This window comes from Ambystoma mexicanum, chromosome 8, assembly GCF_040938575.1.
Source record: "Ambystoma mexicanum isolate Mex_15411 chromosome 8, UKY_AmexF1_1, whole genome shotgun sequence".
Classification (NCBI taxonomy): domain Eukaryota; kingdom Metazoa; phylum Chordata; class Amphibia; order Caudata; family Ambystomatidae; genus Ambystoma; species Ambystoma mexicanum.
In genome coordinates this window covers 840,948,021-840,970,603 of record NC_090929.1, presented here as the reverse complement: position 1 = coordinate 840,970,603, position 22,583 = coordinate 840,948,021, and the positions used below count along the sequence as shown (strand labels likewise).

The following is a 22,583-nucleotide window of genomic DNA, read 5'->3' as shown; positions in this document are numbered from 1 at the left end:
GTTTCTTCTCTGCATCGATGCCTAAGTGCAATCTGATGGCGCCCATTGTTATATATGTTCAAGCATACATTTTTGATTCTGGGGATCTTTCCACTCACCTGCCCTGGATCATATGTCAGATCCCTCCAAATCGGTAGATGGTTTTTGTCCTTCCTTACCCATAGACCTTGAGATGTGACTTACCTTAAGATGCAGAACCAGAAAGAAGCAACTCAGCTTGAGTCACAAACTAGGCAGAGAGGAAAGTTACCAGCAGATTTGTCTGCAGCCGGCTCCTGAATGCTTTTCATGGGTAACATTGACACTCAACAATTCCTCGTTCCGCGTTCTCCTTGTTGGTACGTGCACCTTCCTTTGATTTGCCCTTCCTATTTGTTTCCCCTACTCCCTTGAAATCACTTATTTGCTCCTTCAGGAGGACCAGAGACCACCTGGATGCTTGGAGAGAACAGAGAGTGGGCACACAGCATACAATTTATATTGTAACTGTGACTGCATAACTAATAATGTCATGTTGGCCTTAAACGCCAGCTAAACCTGTGCATTTATGCACTTATTTTGCACATTGGTAGAGTGCAGCATACACTAAAAACATACACCCGCTAGCCAATGAGTTTTCTTCAAAATTACACGAAGAGTAGTATTGCCACAGCATGGGCTGACCTCAGCACTGCCAGTCTCAGCAAAGTGGTCAAGTATTCCATGGCCATGGAACCTGACCTCTCATTCCAGATGCCTGAGAAGAATTGAGACAAAGCCGCAGGGGAGGGTTACATTGCTGAGAAGGAAGGTCCACGCAAATGCTATCAAACCGCCCTTCGTGAGAGGAGGGCGAACCAGGCAAAGGAACCCGATTAGATCAGTTAGCTTTCAATTGAGTCAAAAACAAGGCAGAGAGGAAAGTTCTGAGCAGATTTGTCTGCGGCGAGCACATGAATGCTTTTCATGGGTAACATTGACGCTCATCAATTCCTCGTTCATCGTTCTCCTTGGGTTACATGTGTTAATATCCCCGCAAAAATATCGCTACACAAAAATATTGCCATATTCTTTCAGCGATATTAAGGCATGGAACCTGCAGGGGACACCCCCGCAAGCCCTGTATTATTTTAAAGTATTCCATAGAAAGATCGATTTAAATCAATGCATGCTTTTGCATAGCACCTGCTGCCCATGCTCATGCATTTTAGACCTTTCACTGGTCACTGCTCATGTTGTTACCCCACTCAAATGGTACACAGTTTATCAATTTCGGAAAGATGGAAGTCACATTGGCAGTTTCTTCCTCCTAGAAATAAAACATGTGAGACAAGCACCACCACAGACACCAAATTAAAACGATTGAAGAGTAAATATTGACAATTTACATACATATTTGGGACGTGGTAGTAAGCAGTCTATATCCACACACATGCCCTCACACTAGCTGCATTCACACACAATACTGTATACATGGTATAGTATGGTAATGTTTATTTGTATGGCGCCTATACACAAGACAAGTGTGTCAAAGCGCTCAAGGACAGGGGGATTCAAGGGGAGAAAATCAACCGTCATTCAGAGCCCTTCAGTTTCTGAATGATACAAGTCTGCCCATCAGGCAGAGTAAGTGCATAAATACATTTAACAGGGTAGATAAAAGCAGATAGGTCTGATGACGATTCTGCAGTTTTTCCAAGACATAGGGCGCAGCCATGCAGGAGTATGAGACAGCCGAGAAATGATACATGATCTTCAGGCATGCTACGTTCAGACTGTGCAAGTACACAGAAGGTACAGGAGATGGGCGATGGAGGGGGGTGGGGTGGATAAGTGCAGGGGGGAAGTGGGTAGTGCCGCTCAGTACAATCTCTCGCTCTCTGTCTCTCTGCCCAACTCTCTTCTCTTCTTTCTCTCTCTTTCCTGATTTCACTTTCTTTCTCTTTCTCTTCCTTTCTCTCACTCTCTCTTTCACTCTCTGTGTCTCTCTCACACACACACTCTCAATCTCTCTCACACAAAACACACGCAATACAAACTGTAGCCGGAACTAACACTGCACTTTCATTTCACCTGGTCCTCTTTCTTCAGGAGGAAGACTTGTCACAAGGTGATGATAAACATTATCCCTTAAGCAATAACAATACCACAAAAAAGACACTCATTACGTGAATGGCTTCAACACGAGAAAAAAGATGAATCCATGAAAACCACAAATATACCAAATGTCATGTTTACTCGTGCCCAGCTCATAAGATGTCACCTTATTCTTCATGTGCTGTTAGTTGGTGTCTGTTGATTTTCAAGCATTCTGATACACTGCGAACCAGGCTTCGGCTGCAACGGTTCCCAACTTCATATGGACCCAGTATTTGTTTTTCTTTTTTTATTTTAGCACCCCTTCAATTCCGTAGAAATGTGACATGGCTTACTTATTCTTAGTACTCTATGGAGACGGTGATAAAGCCTTGTCCTTTTAGACATAAGAGGCTCATTACGAGTTGGGCGGTAGTTGATTCTGCCTCGGCAGAATTACCTTTTCTGTCGTGATGTCGAGCACAGCCAGTGCCATATTACAACTTGGTGGGAGCATGCACACACCATTGGTGGTAACAGTAATTTGTCTGGCGGAATCACTGCCGAAACTGGGTCCACAATGGTCATTCCGTTCATATTCGGCACAGTTACTACAGTACAATCGGTGCTACTTCCGCTGACAGTAATTCGATTGATGGAAATAGCAACATTGATGGAATGTGAAGCACGGCGGTGGGCATCTTTAAAAACACAATCCACTCTCAATCTCTCGTTTCACAGGCTCAGAAAACAAAAATTATGTGAGGCGGAGCTGCAGGTCCTCATTGATGAGGTGGTGACCCATGCAGAGGATCCGTATGGCTCCTGGGAATCACAAAACCTTGGTGCAGTGCAAGACTGCCATCTGGGCTGGCATCTGCGAGAATGTGACAGCTGTGGGCAGAGTCTTACGGGATGGAGTGGACTGCAGTAAGAGGTGGAATGATCTCAAGGGCAGGGTCCGCCTCCACCTGTCCAGACATCAACAGGAGCCATTGGTGGCAGCATGGACCCACTAGTCCTGACCCCGTGGGAGGAGAAGGTGAGCGCCATCCTCCAAATGGAGAGGATTGAGGGAGTCAGGATTGCAGAGGTCAGGGCCAGCAGTCAAGTTGACTCTGGTGAGTTTGAATGCCCCCCCCCCTTCCCCTGACAATGCAGAGGCCAAATGAGCATCCCAAGCATGTGTCCCTCAGCACAGATGGGCCCAATGGACAGGGGAAGATGCCACCACATGCCAATGGGTAGTACAGCTTCAGCAGACACTGCCCTCACCTTGCACTGTCCATATGCACAGGCCTCCAATCAACCAGACCCCTCAGACCACATGTGTAGGATGTTACTCCACCATGTAGTATGTGTGGCTAGCAAGCCCATGTACAAGTATGCACGATCAGTAACAGCATGTCACTGTTCACCCAACAGGTTCACAGGCGATGCAGGAGGAAGATGAGGATGTAGGCACATCCACATCACATGGCTAGGCATCCAGGGGAATGCCAACAGCCACCACCCTTACACCGCTCAGGGGAAGAGAAAGGGCAGGATCCCAAGATGGAACAGAGCGGACGTGGGGTGGGATGTTCCCTGCATTGGTGGCAACTTTAAAGCCTGATTTCTTCTGTATAGTGGAGCGACATGTGGCAGGCTTTTCCCTGCTGTTCGAGGCTGCTCAGTCTGCAGGCTGGACGGGAGGCCGGCTGATTTACAGATTGTGTCTTCTGCAGCTTCAAGCCCCCATTATTAGTTTAACCCATTCACTCACTTTGTTGATTGCCAATCTGGTTAATTGTGAGGTGCTACTTGTCAAAGGAGCTATCGGGACATGGAGAATCACAGGAACGGCACCCAGCACTAGCTGGTGAGTGTTCGGAAGCACAGATGCACGGAGGACTGAGGAAGTACAGAGGGTCTTGGTCAGCCTCAAATGCAGTAGTGCAGTAAATTGTGAGGTGGGTGTTATTGCACTTTCTCTAGATTCTCAGGGCTGTACCTCTGGGCCTCTCTGCCTCTCTGGCCACTGCTTCCTGACCACCAAGATTAGCATATTCTTGTCCAGCATGGAAATGCAGATTACCTCAGCCGGTACTTTCGCCTTGATGACGAACCAGGCCCTCAGTAGGGTGATGGTTCTCATGTTGAGGCTGGGGGCATGTGAGGAATTCAACCACCTTCACGGTGTGTATGCGCTCACCTGGGCTTTTTTAAAATGTTAAATGAATTTCAATGGTGGTAGATCAACCTCTGAAAAATGTGTGGAGCTACTCGAAATACACATAGGCCTGGGTACTCTGGCTGGACATACCCTACAGGTGCTATCCCCCCTGTCATATTTAGTTGGGAAATGACAGCCAAGAGTACATCAGTGCATCTCAGAAGGGGGAGGGCAAAACCTTCCTCCTTCCATGGCCAGCCTAATTTACTAACAAAGGCTCCATGGATCTGTTCTTTCTCTTTGTCTAAGCCATAGGTCTTCAAACTGTGGGGCGCGCACAGCCGCAACCCAGGGGGGGGGGGCGGGGTGATTAGGGGGCTCGAGAGCCCAGCATGAATTGTAAAAAAAAAAAAAAAAGCTGATATCTTTTATTAATTTTTTTAGATTGAAGGAAATGTGCAGGGGTGGCTCACATGATCGGACTGGAGCATAACACTGTCTCAGGCGAGAATGAAAAAGTGGCCCGCAGTTGCAAATGGATTTTAATTCCTTTGGTCACAGACTGTTTGAATAGTACACAAGGGGGTGTTTTTGTTAAAATGTAAGCACATTGTGATATTTAAAGAATATTTATTCACCAACAATGGCCAAAACTCCTAGCTGCATAGTGAAGTAAATCATGAAACTGGACCACATTGGCCAAAAAAGTGGCCCATTTTGACTGTCCCACATTAGCATTTTGCATTTGTGGTACGTCATTGCCCTATAGGCCAGTCCGAGCATGGCGGCTCATCCATAATGGGTGAGGGGGCATACACCCAGTAGCCCCCTCACCCATTATGGTTGCTTTTTCCAGTTGAAGGAGTGTTCCTGGGCTGGCTAAACTGTCAAACGGAAACACTGTTTCCCTTTGACAGTTCAGTTCAGTTCCCCTGCCGCACATGCTCATGGAGCCATGCAAGGCTGGAGGTTTTTGGCTTTGCCTTGCATAGCTCATTGGACATGCTGGCTGGGGCACTGCATGTCTGTATGTGCGTTGGGGGGGCTCCTGCGCCTCTTCGCACATACGCACAGAGCAGCCTGGAGCTGGGAATTTCAGCACCCATGCTCAGGCCCCTGCAAAAGGTATGTTTATGTTCATTTATTTTGATTTAAATATGTGTATTGGATGCGTGTTTGCTTGTGTTATGAGTGAGTGTATGGTGATGGGTGCTCCTGTGAACGATAGATTGATTGCTGTGTGAATGTTTGTGTGTTTGTGTGTGTGTGTGTGTGTGTGTGTGTCTGTGTTTGTTTTGGTCCGTTAAGCTGATTTTGACGAGTGGGCGTAGAAGGGGGAAGGAGGGTTGTACAACAAAGGCATTTTAATCCCCCTACCCACCTGCCAAAATCAGCTCTCCTTCTGAGGTGCTGTGAAGCCCAGGGGACAGGGATGGTATTTCTTTACTGGATATCTAGCATAGATGTACAGTCAAAAATACCATGCTATCCCGCTTTGCCTCCCCAGCACCTTGCATACACACATAATCATGTTGATTGTGTTAGGCACAGTGGGGCCCAGGGGACAGGGATGGTATCGTTTTCCTGGACATCTATCATACATGTCCAGTAAAAAAATATCATGCCTGCCCCCATGGGGCCCCCAGAGTCATCTGCAAACAGTTTGACTTTTTACAAATTTTATTTTAAAGTATGCTCTAAAATGCACCATTTGAACCCATTATTTAAAAAAAACATTCAAGGTAGGAAACCCCCCCCCCCCCGAGTCCCCCTTCATTGTTTCAGGCTCCCTCGCTGTACTTGGTCCCTCTGGTGGATATAGTTATTCCCCTCCACTTAAAAAATTCACCAGCCACCTCTGGCCCTGGGACGGTGCTTGGAGCAAGGTGGGGGAGCCCAAGGACTGTGATGAGAGCAGGATGGGGGGAGCCATGGGATAGTGGTGGGAGAAGGGTTTGGAGAGCCCAGGGTCCGTGGTGGGGTGGGGAGGGGTGGAGACAGAAAACAGGGACTGGGTTGAGGGAGTCCAGAGATGTTCTATGTCATTTAATCGTCAGGCATTTCAAAGCCTGCAATTTAAACGTGTTAGACAGTTAATCGGATTTTTTATTTTTTGGGGGGGTCCCCCCATTCCCCTTTACTGCACCTATTTTTACCTATACCCAACCCCCCAACTACTTACCTGTGCTTTACCACCCCCCTAAAAAGTTAAATGAACTGTTAAACATGTTTAAACTGCAGGCTTTGTAATGCCTGACGATGAAAAAACGTCGTACAGTCAATAGACTGTGATGGGAGCAGGTGGCGGAGCCCAGGGACTATACTGGGAGTAGGGTGTTGTGACGACACGCAATAGTTCATAGCCATTTTGACTTACTGTCCATTTGGCATTTTTGGCCTGCCCACATTTTGCTCGGGGTGGCCAAGGCCTAAAAAGTTTGAAGACCACTGGTCGAAGCTCTGCTGCTGGTGGAAGCTTTGCATACTAATCAAGGTTTAATTCAAACAGGCCCACATGGGGCCTGGCTGCAGAGGCTAAACAAAGGAGACAGTAAACCCCAACACCCCTTTCATATGAACTGTGTCAACCTGAAGCCAGCTCACGCCCTAAACTATCAATGACAGTGAGCTGTCATATCTGGGTCTAGGTGTTTATAGTAGGCAACCCCTGGGGGACCCCATTCAAAAGGTATGAGAATGTGGTTTGCAGGAGAAAGAAAGTCTGTTCTCACTGCAGCTTCAAGGGAGACCTACCACTTTAATTAGGAACCACACAACACCCAATTAACCAGAGAGACCCTTTGATCCACAACAGACAGGAAGATGGGTGGGACTTAGTAATTGCATGTTTTCACCCCTTTTCCTTTTTTCTTGAAAAGCACTCTGGTTATGACCTCATGCATACAGGAGATTGTTGGTGGGGACCCAGGATTGGTTCATTAAGGCAGGCTTAGCCTACACCAATCACTGTTGCCCATTTGGCTTTAAAAGAGGGCAGATCATCTCTTTTGGGAAGATCATCTGAAGACTTCACAAGGAGTAACAAGAATAACTAATTTGGACCCTGGCTGAAGGTACAATGTGCCTTACAGCTTCCACCACTGAAGGAAAGACAGGATTTCCAAAGAGGGAAGCAAGATCCCTCCCCAAAACATCTCCCAGGGAACAGAGGGAGATACTGAATCCAGAAGACCTTCCAGCAGCTCCAGAACTGGTACCCGGCTAGCACACAGCATGCACAGCTGGGCTCTGAAAGCAAGCTTCATAGGTGGGAAATGCCAGAAAGTCTCTGAACCAATCCGAGGACATGGCCATTGCCTGCAACACTCTCCTCAGCTTTGGGCTGTCTGCCTTAAAGGATGACATGAGCCCAGTGAAGAATCTAGGAGGAGTACATCCACAAGCATCAACCAGTGTCAGCCTTAAAGGATATTTTTGAGCCAGTCAAGCTTCTCGAGCTGCAACTGATTGCACTGCGGACTGTTGTCCCACCACAGTCGCTAACGTTGTCTGAGACACCTCGACCAGTGCTTCAGTCCCACCCACCAGCACTGAGACAATGATTCCTCACACAGAGCCGCCATGTAGGCCAGCCTGCAGCCGTCCATCCAGCCTCGCCCACCAAACTCCCTGCCGCTTGATACTCGCAGCTAGCACCTGTCTTAAACTCTGTCACAGAGCTGCAAAGCACCCTGAAACCAACTCAACCCTTTTGAGCACCAAAAACTTCTACAAGCACAAGGTACATTGTGTTTCTGTCCCCTTGGTTCTTCTCCGTAGGCCCCTAGTGATATTTTACGAACCATTGCTTGTGTTGAAACCAAGTATCCTTGAACTATTGCGATTAATTACTTTACCGACTACCCTCCGGTCAGTATTCAGAGTGCATCCCTTTTCCTTCTCAAAACTGTCTGTCTGCATTCCTTCACAGGGTGGGTTGTATTTTGTAGTGTGCCAGAACTGTCTGTTGTGATAATAATAAAGTAGATATTTGTATACAACCATGACTAGACAGTCCCTTTTATCATTGGGTAATAATTGCATTTTCTCTGTGTTGCAACTAACCAACGATCCACAACCTAGCAGAGCTAAACCTGTCATTCCGTCCACGTAACCAAAATTGGACAAAGTGTTTTTTAATTTGCTTGTGTTTCCAATGTGTTAGGATTCCTCCTGGTGTACTAGAGGTGTGGAGCTGATTGATGGTTTAGAAACCGATATTCATCCCTGGACCACTGGTGCACCGGAGGTTGATTTGTCATACCCAGGCCATAACGGTCAGGATACATACTTCTCAAAATCCCCCAGACCTGTGCTCGACAGTTATTAAATGTAGCTCTGTCATGGGCGTTTGTGCTTATTTTCACTCCTTTGTACCCTGCCTGGTTCCATATTTTTTCTGCCAGCTTTTCTATGATTCATGTGAATAAACATTTAATGTACCCTATGGCTAATGTCGCCCCTACTGTCTTTGTCTCGAGCGCCTGTATCCATTTACTGGCCCCTGCCACAAAGGAGGGCAGGCTGCATATTAGATCATCTCTGTCCATTGTCTGCCATGATACACAATGTGCATCCCCTCTCCCGTTCTGTAGCAATGGCATTTCTCTTGTAGTTGGACCTATCCCTCCTCCTCTTCTGGTGGCATGAGTTAATCCCATTTTCACCTTCCCTACTCTGCTGCGAAAGGAGGTGGACCAGTCCCTTTCACTTCCATCACTGTACTATCGCTTTCGCTCTTTCCTCCCCGTCCCCTCGTTTTATCTGGCATCCATTCGTCACTGTCCCCATCATTCCATTCTTCCCCTAGCAGTCCTTCATCTGAGGCTGCATCGTCCTTGCCCCCTCCTTCCGCTTCTTTCTTCTCCCCATCTACCTCCTCTTCATCTAATCTGAATTGTATTCTCCCTGATAGCCATTCCCCCTTAATTTCTTTAGTTTTCCTCCATACCTCCTCTTCTATCACTCTTTCTGCCTCACTTAATAATGTGTCCACCTGCTGTCGTGTGTTCTTTTCTATATCCGTTAAGTATTTCTTCTCTCCCCTTGTGTGCAGTTTGTCCCTTTGTGCATTCCTGTCCTTTTTACTCAGTTGTTTTTTACGTGAACCTCTCTTGAAGTCTCTCGCTGGGGGTTTATGTACCCTGCTGTGGGTTGTAAAGACATATAGACACCATAGGGCAGGGGCAGTGAACTTGGTTCACCCCTCCCATAATCTCCTCTTCCTCCTTTATCATTTTTTCACCTTTTGCCTATTCTTATAACTTCCAGGGCCCCAATATGTTTTATCTACTATTCAACTTGTATTTAGTTAACAAATACAAAAACGTATTTTATATTATTTTGCTGACAAAAGTTGCCTCTCTGGGCCATGCATGTAAATGCTGTCCTACATTCTCCTGGTTCGATTTAAAATTGTACTTTAATATTTTATCGCGATACTGGGTCAATTTTTGGCACATGTGATCAAGGGGGCTATCAAAATAGGTAATTATTCCACTACCTCCTCTCCTTTATTTTATCCCAGCTACCCTGTGTTTCCTTCACACTTTTCTTCTTCGCCTCCCCCTTTTCTCCCATTACACACGCACTCAATCTCGCCTAGCTCAGCATTCACTCTGGCCCTCTCTACAGGCCTGAGCACTCACTCAGTGTTAATATCCAATGGCTCTCTCTGCGGGCTCACCGCTCCCTATGTTAGAGCAAATAAGCACCGTGCCTCCTCTGCATCGTTAGCACATACCCACTGATACAATGGAAAGTGCACTATTTTACATGAGCACCTCCTGGTGTTCACCCTTCTACCACAGGTCCATACCATAAGAACAACACTATCTACCACATGTGTGTCCCTCTCTATACCCCCAGAACAGAAAAAAACTCAATAACAAAATTCTTAACCCAATGACGCAACTATATAATCACTTTGTTCTACTCCTGTCTGATGGGGTTCGCCAGTCACTAAGCACATCTCCCGCTCTAATGCGGGTGTACCCACACTCACATTCACTCCCTATTGGGTGGTACGCACTCATTTCTAATAATACTACAGCTGATCGTCCTCCTTGAGGATGCATTCTAGACACCATAAAAATCTATCCCTCCCTCTCTGTGGGCATGCAAACACTATGCAGGGTGTTATTGCACATTTATACTCACGTCGTAGAGATCTGCAAGTCCCCTCGGCACCGAGTCTCCAGCACAAGCTCACCCCTCCCAGTCAGCGTGGGCGGTGCTCGGGACCAGGCATACCTTTGTTAACTCAGCATCTGTAGGGCCTCCTCAGTGATGCACGTTGGTCAGGTCTGCGGTTGCTGGACCTGTGCACCCAGGAAGCCTGCTTGGATACCCTCAGCTAATCGCGAAGACTGAGGATCTCGCTGGGGCCACCAAAAATATATCACTGGTGCTCCGATTCCATCATGTAAAAATCATGATAAAAAGAAGCACACACTGGGCAAGAAACAATGCTGTTTATTTCAGCTGGGCGAGCATAAATCAAACAGAACAGCGGACTGGAACTGATTGATGAGAGCTGACATCTTGGTATACAGTGAACATTAGTTTTATACTACAAATACAATGGTCAAGGTATTGGAAACAGTTGCAGCTCAGGCTGTTCATAATGTCCATGTGTCCCAAGAAACTCATTGGCTAAACTACATCATATCCTTAGAGCTAAACGCATGCTAGTGAAACGTGATTGGTGCAGAAAGGTCAACAGTATCCCAACTCATTGCCTCCCCATGTTGCGCCACATTACTTCTCACCCTTACCAGGACCAGTTTGCAATTAGTAAAATAACATGTGTGCTGACCGCTGGGACTTTATTATTCTGCCATTGGTCAGCATCATTGTGAAAGGAACGCAAGACACCCTGCATCTGGTTGGAAGGGAGACATTCACATTGTACCTACTGAATAACGCCCTTCTCAAACCTTGTGGTGGATACTCTGAAGGCTGGCCCCCTACCAGGGGCATAGAAATGTACTGTTTCATTGGTCCTCCCAGGAACGCCACTCTGTTCAGCTTCCCATTCCCATAACCACCTGCCGACAGGCAGTCATAGCTATGTGAATGGTTCTCTGGATCAGGTTCACTTCCCCTGTACCCCTGAGTGCCCATAGCATTGGCTTGCTGCCCTGTCATTACATCACCCAGTGTTGTCTTAGCTGCTTCAGTCTGCCTGTGATGCAAAGCTTGAGCTTGGTCTCCCTCCTCCCTAGCCCGTGGTGTGTGTATCTTGTGTTCAGAACAGGTTTCCTGTGCAAGACCCAGCCTGGGGGCACCCCAGCTAAATGTATTTACCTGTGATTTTTCCCAATCTCCTAAGAGCATGCAAGGCTCCCTGGGCCGATGGCATACACAATGCATCCTTACCCCCACATTTCCGCACAAGGCCTTCTTTAATGGTGTGACTGCAGTTTGTGTGCCCATGTTTCCCCCCTAGGAGGTTGCCCCTCCCCTCTTGCTTACTCTGCAAGGTGGTAGGTGCGCCCCCTGTCTGGCGTTCAATTAGCACCTTTAATACACCATGATGGTGTCATATACCTGAGTACATGGCATTACCTCTGCCAGTGTTACATTTTTCTTGGTGCAGTTGTGTACTTTGAAGTGCAATGAATAGGCATGTGTGATGTTGCATTGTGGTACCTGTAGTCATGTGCATGCGTTGGTAGCCTATTGGGCCAATGTACATTTGCAAATGCATACAACATTGTCCAGGGCATGCTTTTTTCCAGTTGTGGCTCTGCAACCTCCCACCCCCGCATATTGATTCTTTGTAGTGATGCAGGATGAATTTGTGTGATGGCACTTTAACTCACCCAATGACCATGTCCGCTGGACTCTGTGCTTCTCCATGTATGCAGGCAGTGTTCTGTTGCTCAGGACCATGGCATCATGGGTGGATCCAGGGTCTGTGTGATGCAGAGGTCAGGAGCACAGGTCACCTGGACATTGAGGGAGTGATACTGCTTCATGTTGTGCTATACCTCTTCAGATGCCTGGGGGGGGCCACCATCACCACGTGGGTGCAGTTGAGGACAGCAGTTATGTTGGGCATGTCGGCTACTGCATGAAACCGTGCCTTGGTGGTGTACCCCTGTGCTGTGGTGGTGGGCAAGGAAATGTACTAGGACACATGGTACAGGAGGGCCTCCAGCACCTGCACCAGAACATTGGAGAATGTGGGCTGTGACATGCCATGCAGAGTGGTGGATGGTGCCAGTCACCAGGATTTGCAGGACGGATCCCAAGCTTCAGCAGCGGGGGGGTATGTCTACTCTTATGTTTATCCTGCTCTCTAGGTCATCCTGGATTAAGGTTTTCAGCTTGCCTAGGGTCTGCCTGTTCAGGGTTACCAGCTGGTCGTCAGTCGAGGTCCAGAGTGAGGACCTACCCCAGGGTATGGGCACTCGCCTTACATGGTGTTTCCTCCTCCTCCTTCTCTCTGCACCATGTGCCCTGTGCTGTTTTTCCTGCCTCTGTAGTTCAATGCACAGTATGAGCAGTTGCATGTCCCAGTTCGCAATGGCTTGTGCAGCAAAGTGTTGGAAAGTGTGTTGTGGGAAGGTGTGTGCCTTATGTAGCCTTCTTGAGTGTATTGGGTGCACCTGTGGCTTAATTTCTGGCACCTGTCTGCATTTACGTGGAGGTAACTGCACTGTGTTTTGGCAGAATTACCACCCATTTTCAGCGGTATCTTTGTGCTGTTTCTACTTGTAATATGGCAGAAATCCAGTTTTGCGTTTGGGGAGTACTTGTGCCAGCCGTATTAGCACCAGGAGTGCATGCACCTTGTGTTCTTGGTAATTCTGCTGGGGGTATTTGCAGCAGTGCTAATTCCATCTGCGGTATTACCGCTGACTCATAATTCAGCGGTACGGTAATAGTGCCAGTAATTCCATTATGGCAATTATTACTGTATGACACGCAACTCGTAATGAGCCCAATAGTGTACTATTAGCTATTAGGCATGTGGATCTCCCTTTATTTAAGCATTGTTTTAGAAACTAAGCTATACAAACCATCAGTTTTAGTTCACCATGTTCCATTAAAAACACAAATGCATAATCCATAGCATTAAAAAAAAACTAGAACGTTCTTACACAGTGTCCACCGCATTCTCCTCTTTATCTGGCCTACTGTTCTTAGCCAGATTTGATCATAGGGATGTTCAGAAGTTAAATTGATAGCGTCACAGCATTTTGGCCTTAAAGGAAAAATTAGAGGAATCTCGAGAAGTAGCAGTGAAGCCTACTACTCCTGTACTGTTAGTTGGCATGAGCACCCAGTAGAGTAGAAATAGCTGGAACCAGGAAACATGGGTGGAGGGTCAGAGTGCAGATGGATCTGAGAGCAAGAAGAATTGAATAGTGAATTGAAATGCACACTGAGGGCTCGGTTCTGAGCTTGTGCTAATTATAGTGTGGAAAGCAGACATTCTCCCCTCCAGTTTCCAGCACCACCATTCTGGGTGAAAATATTGGAGGGGAAATGTGCTTTCCAGCAGAAAAAGCTGCATAAATCTATCGTTCACATAGAAACATGTGCTACAGTGGCACTGCAAGCATTTTCTAAAAGACTGCCACTTTTCTAGTTTAAGAAAGTTTTCTTAAGCTTTCATTTAACTAGAAAAGTGGTGCTGCAGTCCCAGAAATGCCATTTTAACAAAAAGGAAAAAGTGTTAAACATGCTTTAACGGCACCTCATTGTTGTATTTTAACTCCTTTTATTGACGTGCTAAAGCTGTGCTCTTGAGAGCGGAATCCCCTCACAGTGCCAGCCCTGCATTTCTCATGGTTGCTAAAGCTGTTGACGAGCAGTAAATCAGATGCATGCATCTCAGAATCAGGCCCTGGGCCTCATTACGACCCTGGCGCTAAGTGGTTAACGGCGCCATTAAAGGCAGCGGAGCCGTTAACCACTTAGCGCCTTACTACGAGGTCTCTTTGTGGGACCCGACCTTAACGGCTGGTCTGGACCAGCCGTTAAAGTAGGGACGCGCAAAGGGACCTAGCAGGCAATTACGGTACCGCAATTTGCTTAAGCAACAGTCATATCAGCCTAACTTGAGTAATCCCAAAAGCAAATTTGTAATTGGGACCTCCAGCAGAAAGTCTGGAGGAACAAATTAACTATCATCTAGTATAGTTATATGTGACAAGGAAATATTTTTATCGCACAGATCTCGTGTCCTAACTAATATAAAGGACTATTTGAATACATAAAGTGTCCTGTAACCAATAGCGGACACTGTTGAGGAAACAGTTAAGGACACGATTGGCCAAAGGATTTCTTTTTCTTTTACAGAGGGACGTCTGCATCTTCATTATGTGCCTCCGGGACACTGTGTCAAATATCATGGTGTACTTCAAATCCAGCCTTCTAAATTAACCCTTACAATTACTTGTACGCTGCTACCAGCAACCTTATTTCTGGACTGCTAGGCTTATAATGAGGCCAATTCTCTAAATTACAACTTTGAATCCAATTACTCCAAACTCTCTGTGATGGCTCTCATTGAACCCTGTATCTCCCCGCGACGCTGCTGCGAATGGACTCCACATTGATTTCTCTATCTTCCACCACTCCCATCAACAAACTTAAAGACGGTGTGGTATTGGTCTGATGATAAGTAAGGATACACTATCAACCCCTTTTCCTCTCTCTGACTTTTCTCTGTCCTCCATCAAACACTGGTCAACTTCTTGCTCCCAGACATCTCACCTCATCTACCACCCGGAAATCTCAATCTCTACTTCTCTGATTTTAGCGTACTATTCAAAATGCTCCCTGTTGATGTCCTTACTGCCATAATAGATAACCACAAACCTAGCACATAAAGTACAGCTAGATACCACCCTCCTTGATTACTTTCTAGTTACCCTACTGCAACAATGCCCCCTTATTGACCCTTGGGATATGTGGAGAGGTAGCCATGGGGACAGGGTACCGCCACGTGGTGCCTGCTTCTGGCTATGGAGCACAGCTGGAGGAGAGGCGGAGAGCAGGAGGAATGAATGGTTGGTGGTTAAAGAGTAGGAATGAGACGTGAAAACATTAGATGTCTGTATAGACGAGGAGATGGATTGGAAAACATTAAGATGGGGGGGGTTCCAAATAAGGGAAATGGAATATAGAAAACAGCTGGGGAGAGGAGAATAATTAACTTATTGGTGATTAAGGGGTGAAAGGAGGAGCTGAAAGACATTGGAGGAAGGAGAGACACTGTGAGGGACAAGCAGTTGACGAGAAACCCAATGGAATAGAGAGACATAGATTGGAGTAGAGGAGGGAAACAGTAGTTGGGGATATATGCAACATAATTCCATTGGGTTGTGTGAATAAGGCAGGAGGAGGAAGGAGTACATGGTGAAGTGTTGAGGAGGACCATCAGGAGTCAGAGAGAACAAAGTGTGAGGACAAGGCTCTTGTCCCTTAGGCACCACATAACTCCGTGAAACAAGGAGGAAAGTAAGAACAGGCGAGTGGTCTACAGGGCCAGAACCATTTGACCAGACAGTAGTTAGGAGCTTAATACAAAGCCTGTAAAGCTTCTACTGTAAATAAACTTCTGGAGGGAAGCTATTAACCTCACTGTGCAGTACCACACAGCTGAAAGTGGTACTTCTGAGCTTCCTAAATGCTACCAATCCAGTGTGCTTAAAAGGAGTTGCCCATCCATTATAGGATCAACAAATTCAGGAAGAGTCAATTAATGAAAAATCTAAATTGCTTAAAGGATACTGCAACACAGAGAGACATCGAGGGAGGCTATGTTTCCTGGAATTCGTAAAACAAGAGAGTTTGAGTTGTTAATTCCCTTGGGCAAGGGCTGGGGGAACATAAAGAAAATATGGGCAGAAGGAAGGCAGTAATTCTCTTATATGTGTCAGGGGAAAGTATAAATGTTTTAATATTTCTTTAATATCTTCAATCGCTCTTTCCCCAACATTGTGTTTAAACCTGCAATGAACCTTTCTTTGAGAACTGGGAATCGTGTGACAGAGTGTTTTTTCCCACGTACCTTCTTTGACATTCTATAAACATCCTTTCACCCCCTCATACCCATGCCCCATACTATGGATTTCGGTAGCCATCCAACAGCTGAAGACAAAAATGCAACTTCACCTACACTACTGCCAAAAGTCTAATTCCCTTACTCTTCATTCTGGCTGGAAAAAACTCTTTGCTTGCCCTCATTGCCTCTCTTTACTCACATAAATCGTCTACCTAATAGATCTAAAATCCTCTCTCTGCTTTCACCCTTACAAACTATCCATTGCCCTCCAAACCATGATTTCTCCACAAAAAAACACTCATTGTCTCCCTACTCTCTGCTGACATCTTTGCTTTATATTTCTCTTACAAATCCCTCAACATACCGTCACCACCTTTTCTTCTCCATTCAACTTTTCTCCCATCTCCCCCTAAATTACTACACAACCTCTTCTCGTGTACCCACCCTGCACTGCCCAATTATGCCTTCACACCCCAAATTCAAAATCAAAGAGCTTGCTACTGTCACCTACTCTTACTTCGCCTCCATCTTCAATCCCTTTGCTCAACAGATATCTTCTCAGCCTTCTACAAAATAGCCATGGTCATACCCATACCAACGAAACCCATTTCTGACCCCCAACAATCCCTCATTCTACAGACTTGTCCCTCTTCTGCCCCAACCCTGCACAATCCTCAAAAGAGTTGTGTTTTACTACTTTATTTTTTCATCTTGGGGCACGTGAACTGTACATCCTCCTCCAATTTGGTTTGTAGAGCAAACACTCCATTGATACTGCTCTCCCTCATGTCTCCACCTTTCTAATCGCTGTTTACCATGTCCCCCTCACCTTTATCATCATGCGGTTTGATCTCTCTGCTCCCTTTACCAATGTGGATCATCAATTCGTCCTCCAAACACTTTCCTCTCTTGGTTTCAAGGAAACAACACCTGTTTGGGTGGCTTCATATCTCTCTAACTACTCCTCCGTTCCTCACCCCAAATCCCTTCCAGTGTTTGTTCCTCGAGGATCAATCTTGTCCCACTCCTGTTCATCCTCTGCATGTCTTCCCTTTGTAAATTCACATCATGCTTCACCTTTCAACTCTGCCTGCTGCTGGGGACCAGATTTTTTTTTCATTTCCCCTCTCCTCCCTGCTATCTATGGATGTTTCACATTACTGCCATCCACCAATGGGTGACGTTACACTGCCTGCTGTTAACCTTCTCCAACAAGGTAGTCATCTTACACCCTGCCCCAAAGTCCACCCCACTCTCCATATGCCCATCTCCTCCCCCTGTTAAGGATTTCAATCAGACAATACACCCGGGTCTCGCCTAGCATGTAATGCACAGCTGTTAGGTTAAGGTTTCCCCCTGCCAAGTTCTTAATTCAGAAATGAGCAATTCTAGACAGATGTAAGTAAGCAGCAGGTATTTTGGAATGAAGAACAGAACATAGAGTTTGAATGCAACCCCCCCCCAAACAAGAGAGAAAAGAGTTTTTGGGAAATTTACACATTTTAAAATGACAGTTGAAAATGGCTTAGAAAAAAAATGAAAAGTGTGCAAAATGCTTAAATTGATGTAAATTCCTAACCAACATGAGCTATGATATGAGCAACAGAACACACTTTAAATCACGATGGAAGTTTAAGAAACACTTTGAATAGGAACCGACACGTGTAAAACTTTTGCAAAAATGCTTATTCGCGCCTAAATTTCACTATGCGATTTTTAATAAAAACAGGTCAAATACACTGTTTCGCAATTTTGGTTGTGGGTGTAGCTACAGGTCTTAGGTTTAACTGAGAGTTGAAATTAAGTCTCTAGCTATACAATTGAAGAAGTTATGCAAGTTTTAATGAGAGGAGTCTTTTAAAAAAATAGAACAGAGAAAAGCAGAAATTTGGTTTTAAAATGACAGATTGGTTTTATTTAAACTATGTTAATTACTAAGAAAAATAAAATGCCACCCGTGAATCTCCACAGTTACGCATGGCCGCTTGTAACTCTTCACGTGGTGGATACTAGGTTTTCTTTATGGGAATTACTTTATTTAATCCAAATCACTAATGGCTTATGGTCTAATGAAACAAATGAGAGAAATTCAGCGCTAACACTAGGTATTACAAACAGGGTTGCAAGAATGGTTCTGACAAGGTTAAAGGTTCTTAAGTTAAAGATGGGATAGGTTGAGATTGGGATAGGACAAGGCAAATATACTATGGGTCACTATGATTCCTATTGATACTTACAGTCCACTGTAGTTTCAGATTGGACCGTCAGGCTCTGGTCATCACGGATCGGTCTACAGGCAGCAGGGCACCTCTGGTGGAATTGGATCAGCTTGGCGGTTCTGGTCAATTGGATTGCACCTCAGATTGGACTGGATTGGATTGGCTCTTCTGGTCACCGGACACTGTAGATTAGCGTGATGGCGAGTTCAGCAGGCAAGCCTGGATGGTAGCGAGCCAAACTAGATCAGAATTAGTCCTTTTGGGATGGTTTCAGGATTTGGGCATAGCTGAAAAGAGTTCAGCAAATGCTGGGCCTTTGCTTGGTAAAGAAATCTGGAACAGGAACAGGATGAAGAAGTCAGGACCAGAGTGTCATGTGGAAATCAGGATGTAGTCAGGAATCAGTCTGTCCCTGTGTGGTGAAGTTCCTATATTTATCATGCCAAGTGACATCACTCAGTTTTTGGTAGGGACAGAATTACAAATCACACCCCCATGGCTGTGATAGGTCAGAGGCACTTGCCTCTTTCTGGTTGGAAGTGAGAAAGAGCTGTCATATTTTATGATGTGATTTGGGAACTCCCACATTTATTTGAACCACAATTTAACTTTCTCACAAATGCACATTTCTAGAATGATGCCCTGTAATGAAATCAGACACATACATTACATATTTTGTAAGTTATCCTGACTTCTAACTCCCCTCTCAGTGAGAGCTGGCTTTGTCGTTCTGTGAAATGTTGTCAATTTTAATCATAACGGTTTGGTCTAACAATTCCTAATTCAGTACATATCTGTGCAATTACCCCTAGGACACGGGTATACAATATTATATTTGCAGCATCAATAGTTTTGCCACAATTATTCTTTGTGTGTAACTTTTGTTCCTTATGTGGTATAGGGTTCACTCACATATTCAGAGAAAGAGCATACAATTAGATTTACAACTATCCATTTTTAGATTTGTCCTCCCTCTTGTTGCAAAGTCAAAGGTTTTAAAAGCTTAATCACAAATAGGCATTTTAACCACCAAATATCTTTCAGCAGTTCTTTTTCTTCTTTCAACTGGCAAAAGCTGTCAAATTCCTTTGATCATGGTGGGGGTACAGAGGGAAGTTCCCTGCCCCTCCCGTCAAGGGATCAGTGCTCAGCCTGCCATTGTCCTTGGCTGGGCCCCAGATAAATGTCTAATCAGTTCATTGATTTCAATATGCAAGAACCTCCTGCAGCAATTAAGCCTTCCTGCTAGCAGTGGAGTGTCAACATGAAGTGTCATCTTTCCCAGGCTGGGCACTGTCAAGTCAGAATGAATTATTTAATTAACTCCAAACTGGGTTTCGACTTTAAGATTCACCTAAATCTTTCATTTAAAACATATAAAAATGAACACAGTTTATAGGGGATTTTGACATTGAAAGAATTAGGCCTTTCACAAAAACAATCTTTTAAACAGGCGATTTTGCACTTCTTTGTGGAAAAAACACTTTTAAACAGAATCCTTTACATCAGAGTTTCCTCTGCAGCACACATGTTATTCAGCACCAGTTCTTCTCTTAAATGCTGGGATTTGTTTGCAGTCTGGAAGTGAGTATCCAGCCTTTGCTTGGAGTTTTCTCTGCGCAGCTGAAATTGTTACATGTTTTGGCATTTTTAGTTGCATTTTTCCCATGGAACTGAAAGAAATGTTGCTGGGCTGCCTTTTTCATGCAGTACATTTCTTAGCTGCCGTCAGTCAATGATGCCCGGCTTCTCTGGCCACACTGGATGATCTGTACCCTTTTAATTTCAATGGTTCACTGGAAAATAAATGGATCTAGCACCAAAACAGCACTTTGAGGGTTGCAAAGCTGCATTTTAAAAGGCATTTTAGGTTTTTAGCCTAATTCTGTGGCCTTGCCTCATGTTAAATGTAACAGAACCCACTGGCATTCTCCTGCAGTGAGAATTCTGTTGTCACCCCCACTTTGACTGTGTGGCATGGCTGTGCAGCCTTTTGTGATTGTGATCCACGTGCAGTTTTGCAGATTTTTGTGTGCACAGTGGTTAGCGCATCCATTTTTGGCTGTTTCTTTCCCCATTGGAAAAGGGGTGCAGTGGGGCACATCGGCATGGGTAAAAATATCCCACACCCCCAACCTCCTCAATCCATTACCCTAGGCTTGCAACTTTGGTGTTATCTTCAATAGCAAACTGAAACTTTATCGGTTTATCATGACCACTGCCTTTCCAGCCAGGATCAACCTTCTAAAAAAAAGGAAGGTCCACCAGCACCTCACTCACCAATCTGCAAAATTCAAATCTCTACAGTAGTGCTCAGTAAAGTGGACTTCTTCTTGAGCTTACTTCTTGGTCAACCCCTGACCCTTTTCGCTCCCCTTAACAAATGTATCAACTTTGCTACACGCACCTTCTACATCCACACCAAATCCTCTAACACCACTTCATGCCCCCGGCACACTAGATGGCTGTCTGTGAAACGTTGCTCCCTCTTTAATACTACACTCCTCATCACCAAATCTGTCCATGATCGTGCCCCCATTACTTTGCTGATGGCATCTCTTCCTCCTGAACTTTGCAATCCTCTTCTCCCATCAACCTGCTGTGCCTCCTTCTTCTTGACCTAGTCCCCTTTTACTGGAATGTTGTCTCCAGACATCAAAGACACTCCATCAGTGCAAATGTTCCAGACCATGCTCAAGAAACACTTGCAAACTGGTGAAAGGTTGTCTCCATTCCCCACTTAGTAACTCTTCAAATTACTGTTCAGGCTACTTTCCTTGAAAGTGTCACAAATTAATTCATTTATGTAAATTGCACCCATGTAAATACCGCCCTCAACCTCTAAATGTCTCTTGCTTACGTTCTGCCTCCTAGTCCTTGTCCCTGATATGTGCTCTATAACATTACGCCTACACCAACGGGTCTCCTCTCATCAATACAATACATGTAATTTGCAAAGGCACCCTATGCAAGCACTGCCTCCACCATTTGCTATATATCCTCTGTGCACCATTTCTAGTACAAAAGACATCCTTGTCATTAAATAAATATAATGACAAAAAATACAGGTTAGATTATGAGCCTTAAGATAACTAATGTTTGGCTCCTTGTGTTAAAATGCATCTCATATTATCACTTCCTTCCAGCAGCCCCTAGTTGGATGAACAGTTTTGTTTTTTGAGTTTTTATATATTCAAACAACTTTGTCTATAGACTTTTACTTGATACTTCCAAAAGTGAACAATTGCCCAATGGTCTTCCGACAATCAGCTATGTTGTTTTCATTTCTCGCAATGGAGTGTCCGAGTTGGCATTTGGGACTTTTCTTCTTGTCCATACCCATCACCACTACACTTTCAATGATCAAAGATTCAGATGGTTGTTCAGGGTCTTACTTGAATGCAGGTATCTAGGCCTCAGTTAAGAACTGATCATTCCAATTCTTCAAGAGCAAAGTCAGTTAATGGCAGTCACATTTGTCGTATTGGTTTATGTATCTGTTCATTTTCATTAGCGTGTACATTTGTGTTGTTCATTCTTTCAGTTATTCATTTTTACACTTCCACCTGTTTTACAAAACATAGCTGTTTCTTTGAAGTCATGTGTTAAATCTGTGTTGTGGTGGAGACCACCCGGGGGTGTGGACAGTAATAGCCACCTAGCTGTTGGCTCCCACGCTGCTGGAGATGACGAAGAGCTGACCCAAGACATAGAGAAGGAAGCCCGCTGGGCTACACCAGTGGGAAGCATTGTGGAACTACTTGGTGCTGCAACCTGAGGGTAATACCACCCTCCTGGCCCGAAAATGGACCTTACACATGGAGGGGTGTGGTTCATTCCATGAGCCAAAAGAAGGATCAGGCTGAAAAGAGGGGACGAGACTGTGCCCACCGTGAGGCCAGAAGCGGGGAAAGAGCCAACATGGAGAACCCAGCTGGGACAAGCTGCTGTCCTGGGAAGTGAAGTGAAGAGAGACAGCTACTCCCCCGGTGAGGACCGGAGCCGCCAATTGATTTGGGGTGCATATGAGTCCAGACTGCTGTGGCCTGGAACCGACAGAGCTAGTAGGTGGCAACAAAGGTGTGATGAAGGCCGTCATAGTCCCTTCAACAGGGGCCCACCTCAACCC

At 45.4% G+C, this 22,583-nt stretch overlaps 1 protein-coding gene across 1 annotated transcript in view; it reads left to right on the top strand.

The window, feature by feature from the left end:
* CDH23 (cadherin related 23) overlaps positions 1-22,583 on the top strand; it is a 3,939,560-nt gene that overhangs the window by 2,390,535 nt on the left and 1,526,442 nt on the right. The window lies entirely within an intron of this gene.